Here is a 7,500-nt window from a genome sequence, read left to right on the forward strand (position 1 = left end):
TATTCCTTGTCTCTCAAAAAGAGAACTGACAATAAAGACTGAGAAGATTGACTCGAAAACAAATTTTATTTTATTATTTTATAAGGGCTCCATTGTAGAATTAAGACCTAACCATTAATCGAGAGGTGATGGGAACGAGAAACCCGTGATAACATAATATTCTATAAAGAATCCTAATAATTCATTTGGGTAGGATGGCGGAGAAACCCAAGAACAATCTAAGTATATTATGAGAGGTCGTCATGGGTTAACTAACCCGAGAACCAAAACAATATAAAAAGAGTAAAATATTATCACCCGCGAACGTTTCCATTTTATTTAGATTTTCTTAATTAGGGGTCGATCAATATAATAATAGATAAAAAAAGAAAAGAACAAAACAAAATAAAGATTTGTTATAACCTTATAATAATAAAAGAAAAAATAACAAAACGAGATATATATATCTATCATATTTTTTAGAAAACTATAATAAAAAAAATTCTTCTATTATTCTAAATCTATAAACAGTTTAGTTTCTATCAAAAGAAAATATCAAATTTCGAATTTCGAATAGATTGATTAAATGAAATCTCAAAGAATCCCATAATTCAATCTATTATTCAGTAAATACATGTATATTTTTTTGAATCGTTTCATTCGCAAGGAGCTGGATGAGAGGAAACTCTCATGTCCAGTTCTGTAGTAGAGATGGAATTGTAGAAATAAACCACACTATAACCCCAAAGAACCAATTTCGTAAACACCATAGAGGAAGATGAAAGGAATATTATCGAGGCAATCGTATTTGCTTCGGTAATACGCTATTCAGGCACTTGAACCCACTTGTGATCACATCTAGACAAATCGAAGTGGGACGAAGTGCAATGACACGAAATGCACGACGCGACGGAAAAATATGGGTACGTATATTTCCAGACAAACCCGTTACACTAAGACCCACAGAAACATGTATGGGTTTAGGGAAAGGATCCCCCGAATATTGGGTAGCTGTTGTTAAACCAAGTAGAATACTTTATGAAACTAGTGGAGTAGCCGAAAATATAGCCAGAAAAGCTATTTCAATAACGGCATCCAAAATGCATATACGAACCCAACATGGTATTTTTATTTTTTTCTTTTTTATTTGTCTTTCTAATTATTAGAATCCTTAAATAGATTTTATATATTACATATTTATATCTAAATTATTGTTTATAATAAGAATATTAGTTTTTACAACTCTTGAGGTTGTGCAATGAATTCGTTGATTGCGAATCGTGGGATAGAGAGACAGATGACGAATTCATTTCTTACCTATGTCACAAGATTTTTTAGTCATCATCTATAATTATAATAATAGATGAATTAAAAACTTTCAATTGAATATATTCTTTCAATTAGTATTTTTACTTACCGCGTATCTTTCAAAAATAGAAACTTAGGGAAGTGCTTTATAAACATATGGATAAAAATAACGTATTTCATTTAGCCTCGTCATGCCTACTATCACTAGTTATTTCGGTTTTTACTAGCAGTTTTAACTATAACCTCAGCTCTATTTATCGGTCTGAACAAGATACAAAGTGAATACCCCCTAGATACACATATTTATTATGAAATTTTTGATATTTTGAGTATGAGTATACGGATTCTGTTTTTTTTTTTTTTATAAAGTTTTCTACAAAAAAATCCAATGGATTTCTAATTTATGCAAAAATTCTTTTTCCATTTCGAGAATGTCTAATATATTTTTACGTCTTCTATGCTAAAATGTTTTATTTTCATAAGTTCGTCTAGACTATTTATTCAAAAGGTCAAATAATGTATGTATATTGGACTTTTGAGGCAATTATAGATCCTAGGAGACAATTTCTGATTGGTCAATAAAAATATATTTTAATGCTATTTCTTTTTTTTCTTTTTCCTTAGTTTAGCCAATTTCTCATGAAAAGTAAAAAGGGGTAAAGTAGCTTTCTGTTTATGTTTTTTAAATGGAAGTTTCTTTTTCTTCTTCGCATGTAAAAAAGAATAAATCAATCAATCAAATTCCGAGAGGTTTCATTAAGTGCTTCTTTAGGAGTTAAACTTCCGTTGGTCCATATTTCGAGAAAAGTATCTCTTGTTTTTCATTTCCCATGTACATAAGAATGAATACTATGATTCGCATTTCGAAACAAGCATGAATATAGCATCTATAGGATAACTTGCGTCTTGAAAATTATTGGCGTTTGTATACGATATCCGCGATTCCTCTCGATCTTTAATTTTCAATACACAGATTAATTGGCTCTGTTAGGTTAGCTATATGCTGTGTATTATCAACGATTTCCACCGAAGGTGATAAGACGATGTCTTGAGCAGTTACGCATCCAGGACCCTTGACACAATAAACGCATCACGTTCCATATAGGATTACTTCTTAATACCAATTTCCTTTCAAATTCATTAAAATTTCATGTACTGATTCTTGAATACCGACTATGGTAGAGTATTCATGTGGGATTTTTTTTCAGATTTTGCACGTGTGATACATGTTCCCTCTATTCTCCGGTAAATAATAACTGCTTCAATAGCTGGGGATGGTGAAGGGAGGGCCCTAATTGGTAGAAAAACCCGCAACCCCTTAGGGTTATCCTGCACTTGAAAGAAGAAGTAGAAAAATGGAATATATAGATAATTTGATTCTTCGTCGCCGTAGTAAATAAGAGAGAAAATCGAATTTGTTTCTCGTCTTTACAAACAAAAAAAATAGTAGTAAATTCAATGTGGCACATCATTATTATATATTCTATAACTATATATTATGTTATGGGTGAACGACGGAATGAACCCGCGCATGGTGGATTCATAATCCACTGCCTTGATCCACTTGGCTACATCCGCCCCCTACCCTATATATAAGTAGAAATTCGAAAAAAAAAGGTATGTAAAATTTTTCAATAATAAGGAGCCATACCAATCCTCTTGAGAAAACAAAGAAATTGGTTATTGCTCCTTTACTTTCAAGAACTCGTATTACACTAAGACAGAAGTCTTATCCATTGATAGATGGAAATTCAACAGCAGCTAGGTCTAGAGGGAAGTTGTGAGCATTACGTTCATGCATAACTTCCATACCAAGATTAGCACGGTTTAATATTCAGCCCAGGTATTTAATTACACGACCTTGACTATCAACTACAGATTGGTTTGAAATTTGAAACCATTTAAGTTTGAAAGCCACCATAGTGCTAATACCTAAAAGCGGTGAAACCAGATACCTACTACAGGCCAAGTAGCTAGGAAGAAATGTAAAAGAACGAGAGTTGTTGGAAACTAGCATATTGGAAGATCAATCGGCCAAATAACCATAAGCAGCTACGATATTATAAGTTTCTTCCTCTTGACCGAATCTGTAACCTTCATTAGCAGATTCATTTTCTGTGGTTTCCCTGATCAACTAGAAGTTTACCAAGGAACCATGCATAGCACTGAATAGGGAGCCGCTGAATACACCAGCTACACCTAACATGTTGGAATGGGTGCATAAGGATGTTGTGCTCAGCCTGGAATACAATCATGAAGTTGAAAGTACCAGAGATTCCTAGAGGCATACCGTCAGAAAAGCTTTCCTTGACCAATTGGGTAGATCAAGAAAACAGCAATAATAGCTGCAACAGGAGCTGAATATGCAACAGCAATCCAAGCACGCATACCCATGACAGAAACTAAGTTCCCACTCTCGCACCCATGTAAACATGCTACACCAAGTAAGAAGTGTAGAATAATTAGCGTCATAAGAACCACCATTGTATAACCATTCATCAACGAAGCAACTTTCCCAAATTGGGTAAAAGTGCAAACCGATAGCTGCAGGATTAGGGATAATAGCACCTGAAAATAATATTGTTTCCATAAAGTAGAGATCAGAAAATAGGTTCATGAATACCATCAATATCTACTGAAGGAGCAGCAATGAAGCAATTAATAAATACAGAAGTTGCGGTCAATAAGGTAGGGACATCAAAACACCAAACGATCCAATGTAAAGACGGCTTTTCAGTGCTGGTTATCCAGTTACAGAAACGACCCCATTAAGCTTTCGCTTTCGCGTCTCTCTAAAATTGAAGTCATGGTAAAATCTTGGTTTATTTAATCATAATCATCAGGGACTTCCCAAGCACATGAATTCTCTATAAATAGAAAAATGAAGGCTTGTTATTCAACAGTATAATTGATTGGTTCTGAGGTTTATCGATGCATTTTCGAATTGTTGTTGACATGGACAAAGTCAGGAAAACCTTTGAAATTATTTCAATATTGGACCTTGGACATATAATAGTTCTGAATCGAATCTTCTTTAGAAAGAAGATCTTTTGTTTGTCTCATGGTAGCCTGCTCCAGTTCCCTTACGAAACTTTCGTTATTGGGTTAGCCATACACTTCACATGTTTCTAGCGACTCACATGGCATCATCTAAATGATATAAGTCTTGGATAAGAATCTACAACGCATTAGAACGCCCTTGTTTGACGATCCTTTACTCCGACAGCATCTAGGGTTTCCTCGAAACAATGTGATATCTCATACTGGGTAAATTCTTATACCCTTCCCCTTCTTACTAAGACTACACGAATGTTCTTGTAAATTATGGCCAAAACCAGGTTATATAAGCAGTGATTTTCAAATCCCGAGGTTAAGCGTACTCTGGCAACTTTTATGTAAGGTAGAGAGTTGGATTTTTTGGGGTGATAGTGGAAAAGTTGACAGATAAGTCATCCTTACTGCCATTCGACAAACCGTACGTGAGATTTTCACATCAACAACTTCTCGTTCAATTATTTTCGAAGTCATTGGATCCTTTTCCTCGTTCGAGAATCTCCTCTTCTTCCATTCCGTCCCGAAGAGTGGACCGGGACCAATTAGTCACGTTTTCATTCATTTTGAATCTAGGCTCTTCTACGTCATTTTTATTTACTTATTCTTCCCTCTCTTTTTTTTTTCTTTTTTTATTCCCTTCGATCAAAAGTACTATGTGAAATCTTCGTTTTTTTCCTCTTTCTCTATCCCTATCCCGCGGGTACAGTGTTTGAATCAATAGAGAACCTTTTCTTCTGTATCTGTATGAATCAATATTATTACATTCCAATTCCTTCTCGATACCTCCCAAGGTAAATTTCGAATTGGATCCAAAATTGACGGGTTAGTATGAGCTTATCCATGCGGTTATGCACTCTTCGAATAGGAATCCATTTTCTGAAAGATTCTGGCTTTCGTGCTTTGGTGGGTCTCCGAGATCCTTTCGATGACCTATGTTGTATTGAAGGGATATCTATATGATCCGATTGATTGTGTAAAGCCCGTGGTAGCAACGAAACCAGGGAAAGTATACAAAAAAGACAGTTCTTTTCTATTCTATTAGTATTAGATTAGTATTAGTTAGCGATCTCGACTCAGTGAGTCCTTTCTTCCGTGATGAACTGTTGGCACCAGTCCTCCATTTTATCTCTGTGTATCGAGGAGAAAGGGGGCTCGGCGGGAAGAGGATTGTAACATGAGAGAACGGGTTATGGAACCAATTGGAAGAAAGGCATGAAAAAGAATATGAATGATATATGATTCCAATACGTAATATGTAAGGTCTATGGGTCATCTCATAAAAGGTAGTGTAATAAAGCATTAAGACTGATGGATTCATAATTAGATGAATCTGTTCTGTTCATAGAACAAAAAAGCCAAGAGCCCCGAGTTTTTTGGCAATACGTATATGATACTTACGTATATATCGAGTACGCTGTACCGTAAATACGATACCAAATTCCGAGTACGCTCGATGGTATTTTTACGTATATCCCATTTACAAGGTCAACATATAGAAAATAAATTTTTTATAAAAGAATATATAACTCCTTGTTTGTCATTATTACTATTATAATTAACTTCTTAGATAAGAGTTTTTTAAAATAAGGCTACTATACATTTGGCTTTTGTGAGAACTATTTGAATCAGGTAATGTAGTGATTCAAAGGGTTCTCGATATCTTACACACAGTTTTCTTATCTATACTCTCCCATGTTTGTGTTCGTCAGGCCCTTTCTTGAATTCATTCAATTAGATGTTAATGTAAATGAACCATAACTATGTAGCCCTATCCCTCATATATTGACCCCAAAATAGCATATCCAAATTATAGAAAACCCATAGAGGCCACAATTGCAGAATTTACACCTTCAAAATTTTTAGTTGTTCGCGTATCTAAATAAATTGCGAATATGGTCCAAGTAATAAATGCCCAAGTTTCCTTTGGGTCCCAATTCCAATACGATCCCCATGTCTCATTAGCCCATACTGCCCCTGAAAGAATACCTATGCTTAAAAAGATAAACCCTAGACTAATAATACGATAACTCATATTGTAATGTAATAAAAAGGTATCTTATTGAACAAAAATGGTGATATTGTTCCTCCATTGATCAAGAATTTCGATTTTTGGGAAGTATCATGATCATCCAATAAGAAGGGTTTCAATTTTTCAAATGAACGATTTGAAGACCTATTGATTCTAACAACTGATTGCAGAGTTGATCATTCGGACCTTTCAATTCATAGATGTGGATCTCGGACCTATGAATGGGGATATTCCGGAAACTCACAAAGAAAAAAAGAAGTGAGTTAGACAAAAAGAGAAGAAACTTGGACAAAAAACAAGTAACTTGGACAAAAAGAAACGAAGTGACTTAGACAAATCTTTTTTATCGATAACCTCAGACCAATCAATCAATATTGATTAATACGTAATCGATCGAACACTACTTGAAAATGAAAATGGCTCTTCTACTCAGAAATGAAATGTTCCTAGAAATTCTGCTCCCATTGGACCATTTGTATCTATATGCATTAGAATCCCGATTCATGGATCTCTCGGTTCGAGAAATCAAAATAAGAGGATGAACCATTTCTTCTGACCCTTTTTCAAATTTGATAAATGTTGGTTGATCGTATATTTCATTATAGTTCTATGATTCAGAGTATCATTTCCTATTTGATCCCTTTGAATTCCATATTCCAAGTTACGATCTGATCTATTCATTAAAAAGAATCGATTCAATACATTTCTTATGTACCCATAGGTGTTATTGGATTTGAATCAGATTTCGGATCAATTTATATTGATTGACTGCCTCCATTATGTTGTTGCTAGCAAATACCACTATTTTTTTGTTTTGGATCTTCCAAAATCATTCCCGGGGGAGGTTCGGACCCCATTTTTTTTCTGATCCTTCGATAAAAAGATTCATTCTCTTTATAAAAATAGGAGGTAGACCAATAAATATTTCTTTTTCGATTCATCCCTGGAGTTGAATACCTCATTCAAGAATTGTTTTTGATCCAATCCGTAGGAATCAATAGAAAAGGAAAATCCCTTATGATACACCAGACCTGGCTCGGTTATTGATAGAGTGAATAGATCTGCCATTTCTTGAAATTTCTCTTCTGATTCAAAATCGTGGTGTAACGTGTATCCCTTCCTGTTCCGGT

The 7,500-nt window shown here is 34.5% G+C and overlaps 2 pseudogenes; one reads left to right on the forward strand and one right to left on the reverse strand.

The window, feature by feature from the left end:
* Nucleotides 1-3,016: 3,016 nt before the first annotated feature.
* On the reverse strand, nt 3,017-4,095 carry LOC120085201 (annotated as a pseudogene).
* A 2,691-nt stretch (nt 4,096-6,786) lies between these two features.
* Nucleotides 6,787-7,500, forward strand: part of LOC120084662 — a 1,844-nt pseudogene continuing 1,130 nt past the window's right edge.

This window comes from Benincasa hispida, chromosome 9 (assembly GCF_009727055.1).
Source record: "Benincasa hispida cultivar B227 chromosome 9, ASM972705v1, whole genome shotgun sequence".
Taxonomy (NCBI): domain Eukaryota; kingdom Viridiplantae; phylum Streptophyta; class Magnoliopsida; order Cucurbitales; family Cucurbitaceae; genus Benincasa; species Benincasa hispida.